The sequence below is a fragment of the Pteropus vampyrus genome, unplaced genomic scaffold (assembly GCF_000151845.1).
Source record: "Pteropus vampyrus isolate Shadow unplaced genomic scaffold, Pvam_2.0 Scaffold12, whole genome shotgun sequence".
Lineage (NCBI taxonomy): Eukaryota > Metazoa > Chordata > Mammalia > Chiroptera > Pteropodidae > Pteropus > Pteropus vampyrus.
The window spans coordinates 4,992,317-5,016,042 of NW_011888793.1; the positions used below are offsets into that span (position 1 = coordinate 4,992,317).

General features: G+C 40.9%; 1 protein-coding gene and 1 long non-coding RNA gene across 2 annotated transcripts in view; both read left to right on the forward strand.

Moving 5' to 3' along the window:
* SCHIP1 (schwannomin interacting protein 1) overlaps window positions 1–23,726 on the forward strand; it is a 123,964-nt gene that overhangs the window by 10,117 nt on the left and 90,121 nt on the right. The window lies entirely within an intron of this gene.
* On the forward strand, window positions 9–2,824 carry LOC111732545. Its single transcript, XR_002777599.1, has 2 exons — window positions 9–941; window positions 978–2,824. It is a non-coding gene; the product is annotated as an uncharacterized LOC111732545 (long non-coding RNA).

Here is a 23,726-nt window from a genome sequence, read left to right on the forward strand (position 1 = left end):
AAGGTGTACATAACTCGAAAGGTGGCGGTTTAAGCTGGGAAAAGCCCAGGTGATAAGAATGAACTTTCAGTGTTTGTTCAGTTCCAGGTTGATGGTTTTTCAAAAGTACTTGTAAAGTATTTTTCAGTTATATCTGAAGTGAATTTGTATTAAAGCAAAGCTAATTAGAAGTGAAAAGAGTTATCAGTTTTTTTTCAGTCTGGTTTATATGTCTGATTTCCTAATAATTACCACTTACATCTGTACATTTTACTATACCCTCCTACATCTCCACCCTCATATTTTATATTTATTTATAATTGAATGACCTTTTTTTAGTATATCCATCATCAGCAATATCATGTTCATCTTATTTTTTCCCCCCTTCCATCTCTTAGTCTCTCCTTAGTATTTATGGTTCATGGAAGTGATGTGAATCTTTCTTCCTTGGGATATTAGCATAGTATACCCAAAATAAAAGCTTCAGTTTTTATGGACTACAAGAAACAATGCAGTAGTCAGCAACTGATTTCTGCAAATTCATTAATTCCAGAGGGTTTTATTGCTCACGTCCTAATAGAGATGATTGATCCTTCAAAACTCTTGTAGAAAAATGTCTTAGTTATACCTAGAGTTGTTTGTTTCACAGAGTATTACAAAAAGCTTTTAATAAGAAAGTGTGTGAATTGGAACAAATTTTCCAGATGATGCTCCGTTTGCCAGGTGGATGGGGCTTGTTTTCAGGGTGCTTGAAGAAGGGCAGAGAACACAGCACCATCTCTATAGCCACACAGCCAAGGCCTCCAGGCAGCAGGTTATCTGTCCTCACTTCCATGGGCACACACCAGCTGATGCGGCCATGTTGGCATACCCTCAGCAGCACACACCCATTGCTTCCTCCTCCTGGGTCCCCCCACTGTGGTCCTCAGCCTGCCTCTGTTTCCTCTTCCACTCCCGTGCAGGTTTACCTGTGTGTGCAGGTTTACCTGTGTGTGCAGGTTTACCTGTGTGTGCAGGTTTACCTGTGTGTGCAGAGAACCAATTCAAAGTCCATAAGAAAGTCACTCATCTGGTACTGGGCACCTCTGGTAACTGGGGGCCCTTGCCAAGCCCCTTCAGGGACTGCATGGTAATGGAGAGCCAAGGACAGGCACTCTCCCTGACCAGATGCCAGTAGCCAGGGTTCATTTGCTCACAAACGGGTTGTAGGCATACCCAGAACAAAACAGCAGGTAAGTTGTGGCAGCTACTATACTAATGTACCTTAATTCTGCTTCCTTCTTGGTTTGCCATCTATGGAAAGAACTTAGCTGTCTAAAAAAGTTTAAAGGGAATGAGGTAATTTCCTCCTAATTCCTAAGATCTCCAGCAATATTGTAAATTTAGAGTTGAGGTTAGAGCATTAAAAAATAAAAACAAAGCCAAAAAAGCGTCTGTGTTATGAGATGCTTGGCATTTTTAATGTCAAGTCCAGCAGCATAATAGCTTGTATCCCTTTTTACCCACCCAAAGAAAAAGTAATGTTAAATTTATTTTCAAAATAAGAAGGGCCTGGCCCTCTGGGAACCTGGCACAGTGTCTTAGACAAGAACTTAAAGGCTAATCTCCACTCCTATAAAAAGAACATGTTTTCAAATAGTTTCACAACTAACTTAGCCTTCTGTCTTTCTCCTCATGGCATTGGTAGCTAAAAATCATGCCATTTATGAACATTGCAGACAATTTGTTTTTCTTCATGCAATCATACATAACTTTTGGTTCATTTTGACCTGGTCTGACATTTTATTACGAGCAACTGCATCTTGAGTGCCCTGTCCTTTTTATTTCCACTGTAAAGTTGGTTCTATAAGGAGTAAGAGTGAAGACCACCGGGGTTTTATTTTTGAATACTTAAGTTATGTAACCAGCGATGTCCTGGCCAAGTTATTATCCAGCCTACAGTGGCCCCACAGTCTGACCCAAATAGCCCTTAAAGTAAGATTGCACTCTAGGAGAACAACTTTAGGCAGCAGAAATTTTTAAAAAAGAAAAAAATTAAAACGCCTACTCTATGATGGTATGGTTATGGTGGTTTCTATATTAGATTTATTGTTCTTATGTTTCTTATGGAAATGCTCAACAAAACAAGTGTACAATTGTGCTTGTACTAATACATAAGTCAGGCTCCTACAGAAAGTCCAGTGTACTGGAAGCCAAGTTAAAATTCTCTTTTGTTAGTAAACAGTCACAATGGGAATCAGAATCTTAAAGCTGGAAGGATGATAAACCCAGATATGTCCAGAGGCTGCGTAGGTTACTAATGAGAGAGCAATGGTCCAGGTGAGCGTGGGACTTTGGTGAACTGGAGGATGTCCCAGGGATAAGGGGCAGCTGTTGTTTTCTACTGGCTGCCTGGTTGCCATGCTAGAATACAGTCTCAGCCTTTTGATACGTCAGAAGCCCAAGACCCAGGCCAGGGTTTTATGAGAAATATCTTGAATATGAAATGTTGGCAAGTAACTTTAAATGAATATATAATTTTGTAGGGGTAACAAACAGATCTGTGGCTCAAAATATGGCCACTGGCCTGCCAGTTTCCCATCGCACACCTAACCCAACCTCCTCATTTTACAGACGAGAAAATTGAGACACAAAGAAGTTAAGTGACTTACTTGAAGTGGGGGTAAGGTGGGTAAGGTGGGGGTAGCTTTCTGAGAGGCCTGGTGAGATTCTAAAAATGAAAGATCACAGGGAAGAAAACTCATGAAGGCGTGTTCTTATTTATTGACACCAGTGTAGCCCCCTCCGCCCCCACCTTCATTGCTTAATTTGAAAAAATAACATGCAGAGGAAAAAATAAGAGATACCTTATACACCTTACTCTATTTCACTTAATTTTTATATATGTCCCATTACTTTAGAATTTACTTTTCTCTTTCATCTTCAAAGCAGTTCCAAAATTGTATTTGTTATTTGGACTCAAGGAAATTTATCATGATTTACTTTTCATTATTTATGAATAATGAAAAAGGAAAATATCTCTAAGAACAGGTTATCTTAAACATAAATACACACACACACACAGTATGATATGTGGCCTCAGTTCTTTTATCTGCTAGAAATTCATCTAGGAACACTTAATTCCAAGAGGTGGTAGCAGGAATGAGTTTTGACAAAATTTCTTGTTGCTAATGGGATCTAATGAACATTGCTGAATTGTATTGAGATTTTATTTAATTGCAGCTGTTACTACATTAATATTGAAGAAGATCTGTTGAAAGTGTAGACATTGGGAAGTTATTATTTTTTCTTTCTTAGAACTACTGGCTCTAAGCACAGTCAGCATAGATTTCAGACAAACGAGACAACTTTGGGGTTTTTATTCATTTTCCTTTAGAAAAATAGGAAACATTGTTCACTTCACTTTTTTTTAGAAAAAGCTTTTTGTTTTGGAATAACTTTAGGTTTACTTAAAAATTACAAATAAGTTCCTGGTATCCTTCACCAGCTTCCCCTAATATTAACATCTTTTTTTAACTGTGATGCGTTTGTCAAAACTAAGAAATAAACATTGGCACAATATTATTACCTAAGTATTTATTTAGATCTATATTAGCTTTTAAAATGAAAAAGGTGATGTTAAAACTATTCAACAAAGGTAATAAGTAATCCTCATAAACCATGGCTTCAGGGGAGAGGGGAGAGTTAGGTTTCTTCGTATTCTCCATTACATCCTCACAAAGTCATCCAAGTGAACGTAAAATCTAGGCAAAATTTCTGCCAGTGAGTGTGCTTTGTAAATGCATTTTGAAGATGAGTCTCCTAGCCACTCTTCCAGTCATATTGCCTTTCCTCAGTCCCTCCTGTGTGGAAACTGTGGCTGCCTCTGTGGAAAATTGTCTGTGGAGAAGGGGCAGATGAGAGAGGCAGGTAGAGAGAGAAAAACGCAGGCACACATCCCTGTAGAGGGTGCAGCTCCTCTGATCAGCAAGGAGGAGTGAGCAGCTGTCTTGTGAGCTCCCAAGTAGACAGAAACTACGGGCTCACCCACTGCCTGCCTTCATGGGGGCTGTGGACAACCACAGCTCATTTGCAACATCTGAATCTTTGTGTGCTTATTTTTTAACTAGAGAGTCGCTCTGCAGTTTAGGAGTTCACTTCTTTCCAGTTAGGATTCCGGTGGGATTGCAAAAGCTCTGTGAACGTGTGGTATGAAAGTTGCGACAGAAGGAAGTAACAGTTGACTTCAGAGAGCTGTAAGTGACCTGGGGGACAGACACCACTTGAGATATAAAATGAGTGCTAAGTTATAAGGAACACATTTGGGAGATTTCACAGATCAGAAATGGTAAGGAGAGAGGTTTGAGACTTTTGCAGGAGTGCAAACGGAAAGGAAGATGGCATATCGGAATGTTCGCTATTAGTTGACTGATTGAGTGATCTGAATTTGAAAAGCTAAACCATGAATTAGCACCAGTCCTGGTTTTGTCAGCAATAGAGGGATGTCCCCATGACTCAGTGAATTCTCATAAAGAGGGTTTCCTGGTTACTCATTCTCTGCCTTTGGATGGCCTAGTTTGGCTGACAGGATCAGTGATTTCCTCTTAAGGCTCATAAAACTTTCCCAGAATCCTTTTACTAATTACGTGTTAAATGTATTGTGGATTATGATACTACTAAATGTTTCTTTCAGCAAAACCCATGTAATCACAGGACATATGGGCATCGCCGACCTCTGTGTTCTTAGGTTCTGCCGCCTATGGTGGGTGTTCATGGGTTTTGCGCCTGGCGTGAGTTACCCTTACAGCTTCCAGGTTCCTTTTAGGGCATTACTCCTTCTCTGCTGTGTGTGACTTTGGTGGGAGCGTAATTACAAGGGGCTGGCTTGTGTTCTGGGAACCTCAGCCACAGATTCTCCCACCCCTGGCTCCGCCCCAGGTGGGAGAGCTCTCGCGGACGACTCACTGCAAGGCCCTCAGGAGCAGCTAGAGGCCCTGGCATGGTGACCGCTGCCGAATCCCTCACAGCTTCTGCGTCCCGACCTTTCCTGCCTCCCTGGGTCCCCATGTTTCCAGTGGCTGCTCCACTGGCCATCTTCTGTTGATCCATGTCGGTGTCATCGCTTTCAAATCGGGAACCCTGACTAATAACGGCCGGCAGTCTCTTGACTTTGACTGAAGGTCAAACCTGACAATTGTAGACCCGATGTCACTAGATAGAAGTCTTTAAGGTTTTTTGAGCCTTTCACAGAATCACTGAACAGACCTTAAAGCTCATCTGGCCCAATCCCCTTCATTTTATAAGAGAGGAAATAAGCACACAAAGTAGTAGAGACTCTTGAGGTGTCATAAATGGAACATGCCACACTGATGACCTACACGGAGACCTCATAGCCCATCTGCCCAGAGCATCTTGTCCACACACCCTCACTCTGTTCCCCTGTCCCCGTGACCCCCGGTACCCACTTATGGGGTGACTAGGCAGAACTAAGGGTGGCATCGGTGGCCTTGGAAAGGATCAAAGCTAACCGAACCACCTAAGGATTCAGCTTGTGGTTGGTGGTGTTAACACCAAGATTTAAACACTGAGCTGAAATGTCAGCTTTTAGCCTGAGTCTCAGGTGTTACTCCAGTGCCCTCCGATGCCAGTCTGGACATGTCCACTTGTTTCAGCTGAGACTTTGTCTAAGGAAGTGGTTATCAGCAAGCTCTGGAATCAGACAGACCTGGCCCACATTAGTAATAGTAGTCTCCCTATGATTATTGGGATAAAAACAACTAGTATTGTGATATAAATCTTGTGTTTTTAATGTGAATTAAAGATTGTCCTCATACTATTCCTTTCTACACAGTAGAAACTGTGTGTTTATGTAGTATAAGGGTAGCGAGTCCCTGAGTTTTCAAAGAGTAAACTTTCTGAATTCGCTTTTGAGCAAGAGCTGTATCTTAAAATCGCTTATGTAAATTTTTTCGACAAAGTCACAAAAATCCACCAAGTGATGTCTGCCAAGAATTTCTTTAATATACGTCACTATTTTTCTTCATAGCTTTCTTTATTCAGTCAGTAAATATCTATGGGATGCCTATTATGTGATGCGCAGAGGCCCACGTGGAGCCTTCATGTCACGGAGCTCCTCGTGGAGCTCGTAGTCAGTGGAGGAGCTGACATAAGTCACCTCAGCACACATTGGGCAGGTGTGCCATGATGCCACGAGAACTGGAGCGACAGGCATTAAACCCGTTTTAACGACGGTAACAAGAGCTGTTACTTATTGAGTGCCTACTATGGGCAGGCAATGAGCTGGCTACTTTTCATTTGTTGTACCCAGTACTCACCGTGAGGCAAGGTGGATGCTCTTACTCCCATCTTACAGACAAGGAAACCGAAGCTGACGGTGGGGTCACAGAGACAGTGCAGGTCTCTGCCTCCAAGGGCCATGCGCTTTCCACTTTCATTTAGAAACCACTGCACCGAATATTTGGAATCTGGCCTCTCTGATTCATCACACAATAACTGCTTATCTTCACTAATAGCTATGGCCATATCTGAATAGCTATACTCTCTTGAATAGATAGTATCCACTTAATGCCAACATGCTTCTATTGGAGAATTTTTCATAAATGGAAACTTTTCTTTAATTGATTAGAAATTCACTTGATAAATGTATGGTTTATGTTTCTTCTCTCCGCTTTGAAGGTCCCCACCACCACCTCTGTGCTTACTTCTAATAATCAATTCCATCCAATCTGTGTTAAGGCTCACTGTAAAAAAAAATTTTTTTTAAATAAAAAAAAATAAAATGGTGCTGTCAGCTTTTATCAGTGTTGTTAATTTTCATTGGTTTTATCAAAAGTACATATTTATCATTTCTGCATTCATTTATTCGACATCTATTTATTGAGAACCTACAAAACAAACAAAGAAAGTTGCCCTGCATATTGACTTTAAGGGGTAGTAGCAATCTTCTGGTTGAGCGGAGGCTCAAGGAGAAAGAACCATCCACTCCCTCTCTCTTGTCACCCATTCCCACACTAGTTGCTCCTTGTAAATTACTTCATACAGCTGACCCTTGAACAACACGGGTTTGAACTGCTCGAGTTCACATATAGGCAGGTTTTTTTCATCTCGTAAAACAGAGGATGTAAACTTACAGTATTGATAAACTTACAGTACAGTACTGTAAATGTATTTTTTCTTATGATTTTCTTAACATTTTCTTTTCTCTAGCTTACTATATTGCGAGAATACAGTATATAATTCATCTAACATATAAAACATGTGTTGATTGACTCTTTATGTGATAGGTAAGGCTTTCAGTCAACAGTGGGCTATCAGTTATTTTTGGGGGGAGTCAAAAGTTACATGCAGATATTCAACTGCATGAGGTTCAGCACCCCTACTCCCCATATGATTGAAAAGTTATAGAAAGGGACTGTGGATCCCTGAGGTTACAAGTAGCCCTGGACAGATGGGAGTATGCCTCAGGAGTCCTTGCTATCTGCTGGGCAACGCACCTGGAGAGCTTTACTCCCAGAAGTCCTGAGACCACATTTAACAGTAGCTTCATCTGTGGCAGTTTGTCTAGCATAAGAGGCTGTCGCCTGAAGGACTAGGATAGAGACAAGGTTGGTTGGGGTGAAGCAGAGGAATCTCAAGCTGCAGCCGAACCCACTACCTTCTGTGATTTCCCCCTATCCATGTACTTACTCGTCATTTACTCAGTAGCTATGAGGTGCTGGACACTAGGGAGATGAGATAGTTATGATCTCTGCCTAAGTGGCCTATCTGTTTTGGTGAAAGAGATGGATATTAAACAACTTCCTCAGTTATTTAATATCCAGCATAAGGGCTATGAAGGAAAAGTCCAGGAGGCTTGGGGCCTCTGACTCAGCCACCTGCAGAGGCAGCTAAGGGAGGAGAGCTGTGTGGAGACCTGCAGAGGAGGGAGCCCAACGTAAGGTGGGATGGCAAGGGCTGCCCATGTGGCAGGACTGAGTCTGGAAAGGCTTGTGGAAATTGATCCAGGAAGAGTGACCAAAATCATGCTCTTTCCTAGCAGACACACCCCAGGTGTCTGAGTCTGTACCTCACTTAGGGAACTTTGGTCACTACTCCTAAAAAGCCATCTTTTATGCCATGAAATAACTTTTCAATTTTCCTGTAGTAAATTTAAAATATTTTTTTATGCTGCAAGGAGTTTTATAATAGGCACAATGTTTGAAATTCCATTTCCTTGGACCCAGAGAATTGGGTGCTATGGGGAATGACACCTTTTAGGGAGTTTAGTAGGAAGAAGCTATTTGAATTCAGTAGTAAATTAATGTTAAATTTCTCGGCTCCAGGAACTTCTTGAGTGTTTTGGTTTAAAGGAGGTGGCATATTCATGAGTTTTTTTATGACCAGGTCTACTGTATGCTGTGGGCTGGGCATATGTCAAAACAGAAGTCCTAGCCTTTTTTCTAATGAGCTATTTGTGATTTACTTGAAGTTTTATGCATGCTAATCCAAGATGGGGCATAGATGCTGAAGTGCCAGATGCTGATAGATTTGAGGACAGAAAGTTGGGTATTCTAATGCCAGCCACTGGAGCACCCTGTCCTGGGACTTCCTTTCAGACCCCCTCGCCCACTACCACACACACGCACACACACACACACACTTTGCAGGCAGGTTCGAGGGGTTAGATAAACCCATCCCTTCCCCCATCCATTCAATTTATAATTGGACCAGGAATCTTCGTTAGGAGCTGGGGGGTAATTACTGTGTCATTGCAGGACCACTGAATTGTAGGAGCTGAGGAAAAGCTTAATTCTCTTCATCCACCCACAATGAAAAGCTGCTGAATGTCAAATATGGTTGCAACTTTGAAAGATGTTTCCTGCCACACGTCATCCAGTTGAACAAGTCCATACCTGTTCATCTCGTTGTTGGTTAGAAGGAATGAAAGAGAAGAAGCACGTGCCTTTGAGCTAAGGCATTTTCAGTACTTCTTACCCTGACTCACTTTCCAGAGCTCAGCTTCATTACAGACTCCCTTTCATGTTGACACTGTGAGTAATGCCTGAGCCTTCCCTATGGAGCATTGCAGATCTCGTCTAAACGGTAAAAAACGTCTCTAGCTCAGGTGATCAGCTTGTTAAAAGAGCCATTTGCGACATGAGAAACACGAAATGTTTTTGTCAGGTTGGTGCCTAAGGACGCACTGTCACGTGGGCGTCTCTCATCAGTTTCCATCGCTATTTTTTTAACCGATGATTTTTGTTCTTTTAGTTATCCTATAGAATAAACGGAAAAGAAAATGGCTGTAGTATTGTGCTAGGCCTGAGAAAATTATTTGCAAGCAAGTCTTTATCAAAAATAAAACTGTAAAGTAAAGCCAAAGCAAACAGTCAAAAAACCCATCTGAATTTTTCTCCTTGGTATGGCTACTTTGCTGTGTAACCTAGAGACTGAACTAGGGCTAGAGGTTATGAACTAGGCAAGTATTATGTGGTTTTTCTCTATAAACACCCTACTCCCTTAGAAGAAAAAAAAAGGTTTTAGGGTGAACCCAAAGTTTTATAATACTTAAAAACATTACAATTATGTGTTTTTCATTTTATACACCTACCAATGGCAAATCACTTAGAATGCTATATCAGAACAGTTGTGTAACTTCTTAATTTGATAACTTTCTAAAAAGCGTAACCGTGCTTCCATAAAGGTAATGAAAGCTTTTTTTTTTTTTTAATATATTAAAGCCATGTTATTGGGAGATGGAATGTTTCCTTCTCCCTACATAACTGCACAGTGATTAAATATTGACTAAGAGCCACTGGTTGACAGCCAGCCACCTCACCCTGGTAAATGCTCGAGGTGTGAGGCAGAATGTAAATAGAGCCATTCCCGCAGGCCTTGGTTTTATGTTGGAAAGTGGGGAGCGGTTTTTTGTTGGGAAGTGGGCAGCGGGCAAGTTGCGAGTTGTATGTTAGGTGTCAAATTTGAGCGCTGCAATTTGAAGGAAGTAATTCCTTGAAAAGCAACCCAACTCTGTCAAAAGAAAAATATATTTTCCTAACCAATCTGAATAATAAAGAGCATGTTAGAAGATTTAACAAGACATCCAGAGTGCCCACTGAACACTGCTGCTTGCAGAAACAAAAGAGCTGTCGGTCACTGGAACCCCTTATTCTTTCACAGACAATGGTTACTTGGTTTATATGAAACAAACTGGTTGAAATCATCAGATTTATTTCTGTGATATTCATTGGATTGGTTAACTTCAGTACACTTTCTATAGTTTTGTTGTATGTGTTTTTCTTTTCTGTTACTGTTTTAAAAAGTCTGACCATTTAAAATACACACTTAGTTGTTTCTCTCCCTCGATGGGGGGAAAATGAGATGTTTTGCTTAGTTTCTGAAAGAAAATAACTTTTATTTCATTTTTTCCTGTTAATAAGGTTCATTATAGATCTAATTGTTTTTGTTCTAAGACTTTTAAACTGTAGCAAGTATGTGGAATTTGTTTCAAAGTAGTTCCCTTCTGGGTTTAATGCCTGGCCTCTCGCCTTTTTGGTTGATTTGGTCCCAGTTTAGGTTGTTTTGTAAACACTAGAAGTTGCTGGGGCACCTTCCTCTAACTTTCCAATCCCTATTTACTCCTCACACCTTCACTCACACTTGAATCAGGCCTGTGTTCAGGTTCCAAGAGCTAAGTGACTGTCAGCTAGACACATCCTGTCCGAGTCTGCCCTTTGCTGAGCATTTAGTGAGCTGAATGGATTCAGAGTGAAATAAATTCCTTTCCTCAAAAAAACAAAACAAAACAAACAAAAAACAAATTTAACAAACTAATTCTTAGTATTTTTCTTCCAAGAGAACACTTTTGTGCTTTAATGGGGCTTTCAAAGATTCCACCTTAAGACTGACTACACTGTGGAAAAGGCATCTGTCAGCCCGAAGCCCTCCTTGCTGCCCCACTTTGCCTACCTACTGCATTTGGGCCAGCTCCCCTCACCCCAGCCTGAATCCATCAGCCAGTGCTGAAACTCTGGCGTAGTTGCGATGAAACTTGCATTGGGCTTTGGTAGGGGGAATGGAGAAGCTTAGCTCAGAAATGCTTACTTTTCCCAATTTCATGTGGCAGAATTACCATCCCAGAGGTTTCAAAACATGTCATCAAGATGACTTTTAATCTGTGTTCAGGGCAATCCCTTGAGCCTGGAGACTAAGCCCTGCCTTTGTTCTTCCTTAGCTGCGCCCACTGAGTATCTACCATGGAAGTGAAGAGGTGTGTCCTTGTCCATGAGTTCTGTTCCCATCAGTCAAGAAAGCACATTCTTCAGATTCATGTATTGGGTCTGACACTAAAATAGACAATATTTGAGACTAAGTTTTCCAAGGTACTGATAAGAATGTACTCTAAACATGCTCTAGGTACAAGGCATAACGAATGACAAGACGCAGTTACTGTGCTCATGGCATGTAAAACAGTGGGTCCTGTAGATAGAACAAAATCTTAAGGATAGCCCGCTGAGTGCTGAGCATTCTCTCACTTGTAAGAAATTAAACCCAGAAACACTAAACACAATACCTGGATGTGATTTCTTATTGACTCATCTATACACTCTAGATTTCTGAGGAGAAGTTTATTGCTCACAGAAATTTAGTGGAGGCGTCCTCAGGGTTGACTGTTTTCCAAGGGCTTCTCTCAGAGCCAAGTTATCCATTTCCCTTTCTCAGTGAGTTTCATACATTCATCAAAATATGGAATGAGCCTACTATGTGTGAGGCGCCAAGCAGATAGTACTGAAAAAAAAAATAGGTAGACTCCTAGCCCTAATGTAGACACACGTTAGACCTATGACCCCCCTCTGTTAGTCAAGATTCTCCATAGAAACAAAACCAATAGGGTGTGTGTGTGTGTGTGTGTGTGTGTGTGTGTGTGTGTGTGTGTGTTGTATCTAGCTAGCTAGCTATCGAGAGATGGGGAGGAGAAAGAAAGGGGTTTATTTTAAGAATTGGCTCTTGTTGGGACTGGCAAGTCTGAAATCTACAGGGCAGCCTGGCAGGCTGGAAATTCCAGAAAGAGTTGATGCTGCTGTCCTGAGTCCAAAGGCAACCTTGAGGCTGAGTTCCTTCTTCAGGGAACCTTCATTTTTTTCTCTTAAGGCTTTCAACCTACTGGGTGAGGCTGACCCACATTGTGGAGGGTAATCTGCTTTACTCAGAGTCTCTGGATTTAAATGTTAATCACATTTTAAAAAATATCTTCACAGCAACGTCTAGACTGGCATTTTCCCAAACATCTGGGTGCTGAACTAAGCCAAGTTGATACATAAAATGAACCATCTATCCTCCACCCACCACCTACCCAAATAACTGTCATTTCATTTTAATGGCTCTCAAACTTGAGCAGTGTCAGAACCCCTGGGGATGCGTATAAAAACAGAATACTGGCTTTCACCCGCTTGATTCAGGAGGTCTGAGATTGGGCCCAGTTTGCAGGTATAATTTCCAGGTGATGCTACTGCTGCTGATCCAGGGACCCCACTTTGAGAACCACTGGTCTCAATGACCCAGGGTCTACCCCTTAGTCTCCTGACTCAGAAACTGATTCTTGATCATAGAAGGGAAATTTTATTTCTCAGGGATGGATCCAAATAAACCAAGATTACCAAGCTAATTTATTGATTTACAATAAGAACTAAACCACCACAGTGAGCAGAATAATCATATCAGCTTGTGGGGGTAGGCCCTCCTGGGAAGCTCCACGGAACACTGAGTAATAAGCAGAAGGAGCTGGGGATCAGAGCCAAAGGACTGGGGTGACTCACGGTTTGCTGCACCCATGCCACTACAAGGACGGTCATGTTCTCAGGGCCCACTGGCCATGGCACTCTCTCCCTGGGCCTTGTATGTGGATTAAGACAGGGCCATTGTTTCAGGAATGGATGCTTTATGTGGATAGCTGCAGGGTTTTACTGGTCTGAAAGTATGCTTCTCTCTGCACTGCAAACTCAACTTAGCAGTGGTGCTCAAAGTCCACAGAGATTGGAAGTACTTTTAGTGAATCATTAAAAATTTAGTTTTTATAGTAACTTTTCATTAGATGTAACATACACTGTTTTGGGCAGCATTAGGATTTGTTGATGTGTGCCCTTTACATGTTGGGTTTCCTCTCACGGTTACAATTTGAGTGAAGTTACAATCCCTCCTTGAAAGATCATGTCCATCTTTCTTTGTACATTAAGGGGACTTGATTTGAAAAAACATTTATCCATTTCATATTTTCAGAATGTTCTACGTCGATTGAAAAGCCATTATTCCTTGAGCTTTGGCTTTCTGCCTCCATCATGCTATTTTTAGATTTTACATGAAGAATGTGATTCTTTTCTTAATAAAGACCTTTGAACCAAATCGTGTTGAAAAAAGTTATGTTTATATTATTTGAGTGTTCTTTTTTTTTTTTGACTCCTACAATTGCCCCTTTCAACGTAAAAAGTTTAGTCTCTTGAATAAAGATAGACCCTTAAAACTTGTTCTGAGAAATCAGAATGTGGGCTGAGTCTGCATAACCCCTCACATCTTGCCTGCATTGAACTTCTTGTGAAAGATAATTGAATTAAACAGCCTTAGCACATGGGGATGGGTGGCTCTGAAACTACCCCTGTGTCGTTGTACCTGGACCTCAGTGCAGATGAGTAGATCCACACCAGTCTCAGCGACACAGCACAAGGCAGGTACATTCTTGCGTGTAACTTTCCAGTTTCATCGTCATATCAGTCCAGGGTCCAGTCAACACACAGACACCACTCTACAGATTTCATGGAGCAGATTTAATACAGAGAATTGGTTACACAAGTGAAGGAAGGCTGAAAGAACAACAAAAAAAAATGGACACTAAGGTAACACAGAAACTAGTAACGACAGAAGCACCACCCTTAGGATTGAAGTAACAAAAGGGAAGAGATGGCATTACTAGAATCTTCCTGGGAGGTGCCTCATGTGGCTGGGGCATACGCTCAGGGAGGTGGGGAACATATTTCTGCTTGGGGAGCACCCTTGGGGGCATCTGGCAGCCTCTGTTAGATCACAGAAAGGTCGCCCTAGGACTGGTGCTCTCTGCAGCTGCTGGAGGAATGCCCCATCGGAACTGGACCTCATGAAGCATATCCCTCCTCTCCTCCTGCTGGCCAGTCTCCTGCTGCTGCTTCCCAGGGGCACTGGGGTCCAGCAGGGAGCCAGGTGGCAAAGGAGCCTGAGAAGTATGGCTTGCACAGTCTCAGCATCAGCATCGTAGAGCAGAAGCCCGTGGCTTTCTTTGCTTCTCTTCCTTCCTGTGTTGGTCTTTACTATCAGTTTTATTCACTGATTTCTACAGCAAACTTAGTGATAAAGTGATCTCTTATTTGTAAAGAACAATGGAGGGAATCTATTAATCTATTTAGATTATCCTACGGTTGTTATTCATTATTAGATTGTTCATTGGTCGTTATTAGGAAATACTTTTATATTAATGAAGGAAACAAAAATCTCAACTTATTTTTAATATCACATTTAAGTTTCCCAGAGATTAGAATGCTGTTTCATATTCTCATTTCACTTTTGAGATATTACTTGAAGACATGTTCACATTTGGATATAAAAGTGCATCCTCATAGTAACCATTCTTATCTGTGTGACTGTCTTGTGTCTAAAAAAGAAAGTGACTTATTTTCTTCTAAAGATTAGAATTCCATGGGCATCTCTTTTTGGAACAATTCCTTTGTTCATTCCAGGGATGATGGGGTTGGTAATGATAGTGCCCTCCTTGTATCGTATTCAGCTCAGTTCAACAAGCCTTTATTAAGGGCCTGTCAAATGCCATGGCTTTGGGCCTAAGACAGACTTGGCTTTGAGTCTCAGCTCTACCACTAAAGTTTCTTACCTCAGTTTCTTCATCTATGATGTGAGGATAAACAGTAGTGTCACAGGACTATTAGAGAATTAGACGTGGTAAAGCCCTTAACATCGTGTCAGGGACATAGTAAGTGTTCCATAAATGGTAACATGCAGTTGATAATCATAGTTTTGGTAGGCTTTTTAGACATTATTAAATTTAATATTGCTTAGGTATTTGTGTTTCATTGTACAATTAATCACCATTTCAGTTGCCATTGGCCTACAGGGGAATTTTTCTTTAAATATTACTTTGTTTAAGATTTGTACAAGTCCCTTCCCTACCTCCAGAAAGGTTTTGAGGTGGCTGGCTTGTCATTGATAAGGTTTCAATAAGAGCATTAAAAATAAATAACTCATGTGTTTTAACCATTTTTTCAGGCCTTTGCTTTTCATACTTGCAGGTTGTTCATCAAAATGGAGATTTGATGTGGGATTGAGTGGGGAGATGGATTCTGTTCCATTGACTAGAGTATTGAATTGAAAGTTTAGAAAGAACTTGGATTCTATTTTTAGCTGTGTCAGAGATTTGCCCTTAACTGCAGGCAAACTATTTGTTTCTCTTTGTTTATTTTCATTTTGTGTTTGCAATCTCCTTGATTCATAATAGCCTTATAAGAATTAACAAGAATGGTTATAAATAGCATATATTTACCTTGGAAGAGAAGAGTTGTGTACAAATTGTATCTTGCCCTACTTTTTTGGGCACAGGCAGGGTTCTTAGCCCTCCCTGTTTATCATAATCCTGACGAGCCTTTAACATATTCAGATCCACGTCATCACTCTCCCACCTTAAGATCCAGATTCACCTGGGACTCTAGTTTAGTGTGTGTGTGTGTGTGTGTGGTGTCTCTATGTCTGTCTATACCTTCTGATCTATCTGTCTATCTATCTATCTATCTATCTATCTATCTATCTATCTATCTGTCTGTCTATCTATCTTTCTATTTATCTATCTATCTATCATCTACCTATCATCTATCTAATCTATCACGTTCCCCAGGTAGCCTTAACATGCAACCAAAGTTGAAAAACACTAGCATAAAGAATAAAAGACAACCTGGGCGCTTGGTTCTTTCTCTTACAAAGTATCTATTGGCTATTTCATTGCTTATTGGGCAGATGTATTAGTTTCCTACTGCTGCTGTAACAAATTACCACAAACTTGGTGGCTTAAAACAACATATACTTATTATCTTATGGTTCTGGGGGCCAGAAGTCTGAAATTGTCTTACAGGGCTAAAATCGAGTGTTGGCAGGGCTGATTCCTTCTGGAGGCTTTAGAGGAGAATCTGTTTCCTTGCCTTTTCCAGCTTCAAGAGACCACCTGTGCATCTTGAGTCATGTCCCTACATTCCTACCTCTGCTGCTGTCATCGCATCCTCTTCTATGAATCTACCTGTTTTCTCCTTATAAGGACCTTTGTGATTACCTTGGGCCAACCTGGATCATCCAGGATAATCTCCTCATCCCCAAATCCTTAATCACATTTACAAAAAAGCATTTTTGGAATGTAAGAAAATATAATCACAGGTTCTAGGAATTAGGATATGGACATATTTGGGAGAGGCCATTATTCTGCCTACCACAGCAAGAAAATTCAGATCCCCCCATTTTTCTCATTTGAGTACAGACACCTCTGAATTAGCCACAGCTTTTCTATCATTTCTGATAAGCAAGAGAAGAACATTTTGCAAAGGCTAGAAGTAATGATACCATGATCAGAAACTCGATTTTGTTGACTTTTCAAAAGGCTACCAATTTTTAAATTTTCAGTTGCCTTAGGAACTTGTTTCAGAAATAGACTGCATAACATTTGAATCTCATCAGCACTGAAATGGTGCATTCCTTCAGGTAGGGTACTTTTCTGCTACTGAAATAGTGATTCTCAACAGGGTGTGACTTATTCTTGTTTTTGTTCTTCCAGTAAGCATTTATTGAACACCAAGTGTGTGTTCGGCCCCTAGACCCAGGAAGACTGGATTCCTGAACTCAGGGTCAGAGTTAAAGAACTCAACCCTAGTGGTCAGTATATTTATATTTCAATCTAATTGATTTCCTTATAATCCTATGTTTTTTTACTATATGCATGTAAAAACATCATTCTGAAAAAGGGTCCACAGGCTTTACCAGAAAGCCAAAGGGGTCCACATGGCATAAAAATTATTAAGAACCCTAATGAGAGGCTAACAAACAGGATTCTAATAGAATGGTAGATCTCACCAAAAAGATGATCACCAGATGCAAAAAATTTGCCCACGGGAAGTGGAAGCTTCTAGCAATGGTTTTCAACTCTAAATGCTAATTAGGAAGATGAGTAGGTGGTGCCCCTTAAAAACGCCAGTTCCTGGGATCCACCAACAGAGATTGTGGAGGAGAATTAGAATGAGAAGACCTGGGAGAGTATGTCAGAGGTCAAGGGCTCCGTAAAGGAACCGTGAATAGTTCTGTAGAGCTGGGACGTAAGCATAGGCAATAAGTTCATTAGCTCTTCCGCCCTCCACCCCAACCCCAGTTCTTCTGCCAAACATTGTCTGCTGAAGACTCTGACCTTCGAGCAGGACAGAACCAACTTAGACACTTGGATTAAAACCAAACTCAACACACGTCTGCTCCTTCTCTAGCCAGCTTATTTCCTAGTAGGGGAGACAGGGTTCCAGTGGTCAGGAAAGTGGGCATGAGCCAGACAGCTTACTAGCTATCGATCCTTAGAAATTTACTTAATCTCTTTGCCTCACTTTCCTCACTAATAATAGTACTTACTAGGATAGTACCAACTACTGAAGGGGGTAGGTACTATTATTGGCTCCATTTACAAATGAGACTTTGAGATATTAAGTAACTTGTGCAAGATTTTGTAGCTGGTGTTGTGGACTGAACGTTTCTGTCCCCCCAAAATGCCTATGTCGAAACCCTAACCCCTAGAGTGATTGTATTGGAAGTGGGGCCTTTGGGAGGTAGTTAGGTTTAGATGAGGTCATGAGGATAGAGCCCTAACGATGAGATTAGTGTCCTTATCAGAAGAAGGAGACCTGAGCTTCTGTCTCCACCATGTGAGGATACAGCGAGAAGGTGGTTATCTGTAAGCCAGGAAGAAGGCCCTCGCTAAACCTTTTGGCACCTTGATCTTGGCCTTCCCAGCATTCAGATTATGAGAAATAAATGTCTTTGTTTAAGTCATTCATTCTATGGTAGTTTGTTTTAGTCGCTCAAATGGACTGAGACAGCTGGTAAGGGGGCAGAGCTGGGCCTGGAAGCCATATCTTTGATTCCCAAACAGGAATGCCTAACATACAGACTGTCTCAGGACTGGATAACATATGTTATAAAAGTATGCGCTAGGCACAATGGTGGTCCAAAGGAAGGATTTACTTCCTTTGAGTAGGTCAAAGGAAGAGAATCTTGAGCTGGGTCTTGAAAAATAATTAATCCTCCTGGATTTTCCAGGAGGATGTAGGAGGAGTCATTCCAGGAAGAGGGAATAGCACATGTAAAATGTCGGAGGCATGGGGGAGAGGCTGCGTGGAGACCATGTGGCCCCAGCGTGGGATGTGTGGAGGGAAGCCAGCAGTGAGGCGGAGGCTGTGGAGCAGTGTTTCTCCAGATTGTGCTGCATCAGATATATATGAAATGGATCAAAATCACTGAGATGAGGGCCTGGTGTTTTGCATTTTAAATGAAGACTAAAGTTTGGTAAACCTCAGACAAGGATGTAGGCAAAAGGTAGATCATAGAAGCTCTTGGGTGTCATCTGAGGTGTTTGGACTTGGGCCGAGCCCCTGCAGGTCAGATTTGGATTTTCAGAAAGATTATTCTGGACACAGTTAAAAGACGGAAGGAGAGGTGTATGGGGGTGGGAGTAGGGGTGGCACCCAACAGTGATCAGAGTGCATTCTAGAAGGGAGATCATGGTCTAAGTGAAAATACTCCTGGACTGAAACAGAGTGGCAGTGGAAGAGAGAAGGGCAGAAACACAAGCCATATAAAAAATGTCGAATCATCAGAACCTACTGAGATGTCTGTGTGAGGAGATCAGAAAGGGCCGAGTCGTGATGTTGGCACAATGTGACCATTGGAAGCCAGCAAGTCTTGGATATACTACGTCTTGCAACAGACACCTGCTAAGGTAGAGCAGTCGTACCCCCATCCTTCCCGGGTTCCCTGGAGACACGCATCAACGTAAGCATTGCATGACTGGGCGACAGCACCCGAAGGTAACAGGGAGGGACGCATCTTCGTAGCTAGGACCCCCCTCTTCTTTGACACTTGTTAGGTAATGATAACAATGGTAAAAGATGTGCAGTTTTGATTCAGGACATAAGTTGCGATGCAGAGTTAAGAGTCATTGTACTAAAGCAAAGTACTGATCTCTGAAAACACTTTGGTGACAAAGAATCCTTACATCAACCATGGAGAAATGAAGTAATAATGACTCTGAGAGCATACAAAGGCCAAAGAGTCATGAAAGGGAGATGAAAAACTGAAACCATGCACTCTATATGTCAGGGAGGGAAACGACTAGAACTTTCTGGACAAGCACCACTATGTTTTTCTTCCAGATGATGTCATTTTTTGAGAACAAGGACTTAAATGACCAGCGACAGAACTTTCCATTTTTCCATGACTAACTGGCTTTTCCCGTTGTGTTCGGCCTTTGGCTTTCTGCTGCTCAGAAGATCTACATCTGCTTGTTTAATCTCAGACCCTTCGAAATTATTAACGTGAAAGACTATTTTTTTATTATTCCCCTACATTGGTAGGAGGCAAATGGTATCACTTGTTTCTGCAGGATGGTCTTGATGAGTTGATAAGGTATCCAGCAGGTCATTACAAAGCTTGATTTTATGAGATGCCCTGAAATTTCTCTTAGGTTAAAACGTGGAACTCCTACCCCACTTATTTCTTTTGTCTTTCTTTCAGATTCTTCCTCCAAGGAATTTTCTCTTTCTTCTATTGTTACCTTACAAAGAATTAAGCATTTTATCAACTTTGTGAAGTTTCTTCTTGTAGACAACACATTTGTAAGATACACATTAGTTTTTGGAATGTTGTTAGACTAATTCTGTACTACAGTTTTCTAAAAACGTAATTCTAACTATTGGAAAGTATCATTTATATTAGTATTAAACAAACTAGAAAGTCGGTATTGTATAGTGAGTAAGAGCAGATTTTGGAGCCAAATGGGCTGGGTTCTAATCCTTTCTGTCCCTCCTAGCTGGGTGACCTTGAGCAAATTATTTCACCTCTCTGTGCCTCGACTTCTACATCTATAAAATAGGGGTATTAATAGGATGTAACTTCACAGGGTCATTAACGAGTTGAATGACAATGTCTATACCTGATCCATAATTGTTATTTTTCTTTATTATTGTCATCATTACTTAACTACATTTTCATAACAGCCAAACAAAGTTTATTTTTCCAGAGTCCTTCTGTAGTTTTCTATACCTTATTGGCTTTTAAATTAATGAATCTGAACTTTTGAATTAGAATGGTCATGAGCTAAATAGAAAGTGATTTTAAAAGCCTTTCCTTGATTTCTTAAGCCTTTGTTTTTAACAATAGTTAGAAAGCTCCTGGAATTTTCCATTTAGTTATCTTCTACTTGTGGCCTCACACATGCAATGAGAAAAGTTGGGTAATAGAGGGAGATGTGGGGCCAGGCCATTTATTTGACCTACATTCCTTTTCTCTGGTGTTCAAGAGGCTTTATTCATATTTGTATGTGCAGTCTTGAGTAACTACCAAAAATTCCCTCTCCTCGGGCATTCTTCCCTCCTGAGGTAATAGAAACACCATCAAGGGCACTCGGGCACAGGTATGCTGCCCGGGCCGCTCTCTTGGAAACGACAGGCTAAGTGCAACCGTCTGGCACAGTGGAAGGAAAACAGGCTCTGAGGTGCACTGACCTGAGTTTGCATCCTAACCCCAGGCACATCACTTAACCTCTTTGAGTCTCAGCTTTCTCATCTATGAGATCATGAAATGGAAGATTACAAAGAGCATGGCACCCAGCCCGGCACAAAATAAAACATTTATCCTGTTTTAAGATCCCTCGCTGCCTCTTGGGTGCCAAGTCCTCCCTGAGTCAGGTGCCAGGGACACGGGTGACCAAGGTGACAAGACAGACAAGCCTGACATTGTTGGCCCGCCAGCAGACACCGGTCATTGCAGAGGTGAGTAGTAAGCACAGTGAGAAATAAAGGGCAGCGGTGAGAATGCAGGGAAGACCTAAGCTGAGATCCCATGGGTGAATTAGGGATTTGCCGCCCCGTCTGGTGGGTGATGGGAAGGAGAGGTGTGCAGGAGCGTGTTGGATTGTGCAGAGAAGTTCAATAAGGCTGGTCAGAGAGATGGATTTTTAAGCATAATTTTTGGATTTTTAAGCATAATGAGACATGTTTTGCAGAGTTTTAAGTGGAGAAGTGATTGGATTTGAAGGGGAACTACACTGAGACCTGAGGTCCGATTCATTTGGAAGGCAGTTGAAGTCTTCCTGTGTGAGAGCTTCTAGGAAAAAAAAATAGTGCTTTCATTCATTCACTTTTTCATGCATACTAATTGAGGATCTCTTATGCTGTAGATACGGTAGTGAACGTCTCTACTTCAGTGTATAACATAAATAAATATAATGAAACACATACAAAACTCTGATTTTATGGCCAAGTTGATGCTCACCTCCCCAATTCTACTTGTAAGAGAGGTCAAGCATAGTGGAGCAGGCATTTCTCAGGAGGCCATATGCAGCCTCCCGGTGCATATCTCTGACCACAGTGATAAGGGCCTGCCCGAGTTGCAAGAGCCGGAGTTTTCTGATCTCCTCCAGGAGCTGTCCCCTCCCCCACTGACAGATACAAGAAAGGGATCAGTTGAAAGCTACTCAAAGCCAGGGACACAAACTCAGATGCCTACAGGGGCAGAGTATCATTATCAGCTTTGTGTTACTCAGATAGTATCTGCTGGTAGAAGGTGAACCAGGCAAAGAAACCACTGGGTCTGAGGAACACTGACCTCCATAGGAGCTGCTGCTTTCTAACTGGGTGGCAGTGACTCTCTATTTGTCATCTTCCAAATGAGGGTCCCAGTGACAGAAGGAGAATTAAACTAGCCAGGTCTTTCTGTAGGCCCATGATCTGCAGTTGCAAGGTCTTTTATTTCTGCATAGGACAGAGGCATGTGTGCAAACTCAGACCCCGTAAATTCTTATGTGCAAATTCATATGCCTTAAATACAGGCCAGCGGATCTCTAAATAGTCACAAGTGAAGAGAGACTGTGGACTTAATCTAAAAGGACCTAGATGGCACTGTGCGTGGCCAGCTGACTGTGGCTGTGCTGAAATGCAGGTCATGGGATTTTTATGTGGAAATCCCCATTTTTAATGTTGCCAACTAAGTCTATTTTTTTTTAAAAAACATGCCATTTGTAATTATCTGTGGGCTGGGTTCTTCCTTTATCTTTCTGAAGACTGTCCTGCAGAACCTCTGCCTCCGGCACCTACTTTTCTTCCCTTTTCACTCTCCCTTGGGTCCTTTAATCCCTGAGCATGTCCAACAAGAGTGACTCAATATTGGCCAAAATGTTCTTGCATTTATAGGAAAGTTATATACAAAAGTAAGTTAATATGCACAAGGATTTTAATAAGGAAAGGTTGTCAGTTGAGGGCAGTAGCAGTAACTGTAAGTAAGATGCTGTCATAAATGTTGTTTCTCTAAGGAGAGAAATTCTGAATTCCACTCAACTGACAAACACATGTTATGGAACACAAATATTTACTTTATTATAAGTAAAAGAAAAAGTACATACAGATGTCTTACATGTATATTATATGAGTACATATGAGTACATAATATATTTTTCTTAGAAATTATTAGATACTTTCTTTTTCTTACATCGAATGATGAGGACTGTTTAAAGTAAAAAAATAAAGAAAATTATTTTTCATGTGGATATTTGTTATCACTTTTATGGTAATCAACATAAGCAGGTAACTCTATTCTGTCATTATATAGCTTTAGATTGCTTTCGAATTAAATATACGTTGTAGGAAGGAACAATTTTTTTGTATCTCCTTTTATGATTAAAATCTTTTGCTTTCTAGAAGCCAGGGTATTTTCTTCTAAGAGAAGTACTTTATTTGATCAATAATACTACTATATTTGCCTATACCTTACAGGTTTGTAAATTTATTTTACACACAACATCCTTCTAATCACTTCCTCACTTTTATTTACATCTCTAGGAGGTAGGAAAAAAACAGGTTTTAATGAAATAATGAAAAAGAAGGACCTTGGTGCAGTGCCTGACATTTGATAACCATGCAACATTTCAATAATTGTTATTGCTACTATTAATAATATCATTGCTGCTGTTATAATCCTGATTTGCAGTTGAAGAAATTGAGTGTTAAGTAACTTAAGTCTACTGTGGTTATAAAACTAGTAAGTTTTAGAGACTAAAACTTATTAAGACACAGTTCTACAGATTGAAACTCGATTGCTTTTCATTTATAACAATAAAAAAGCAAAAGAACAAACAAAAAGAATTGTTTGTTATTAGAGCACCTATTTATGTACTGAGTGCAGTATGCCTTTGATTTTTTGCAAGTACTGTATAAGGTTTCATTTTATAGAGGAAGAAACTGGAACTAGTAAGGGGTTAAATCACTTACCAAGGTCACTTTGCAAGGAAGTGGCAAAGTCAGAAAGTGCTCCTAGGTTTGAAGCCAAGGACCCTACCCTCTTCTTCCAGAATACAGGCTCTTAGTACCTTGTATCTAATTGATACTTGTAAGGAATAGTTGTTTTATTTTTAACTGCTAGTAAGCATCTGAGAGTGTGTGTCACTAAGA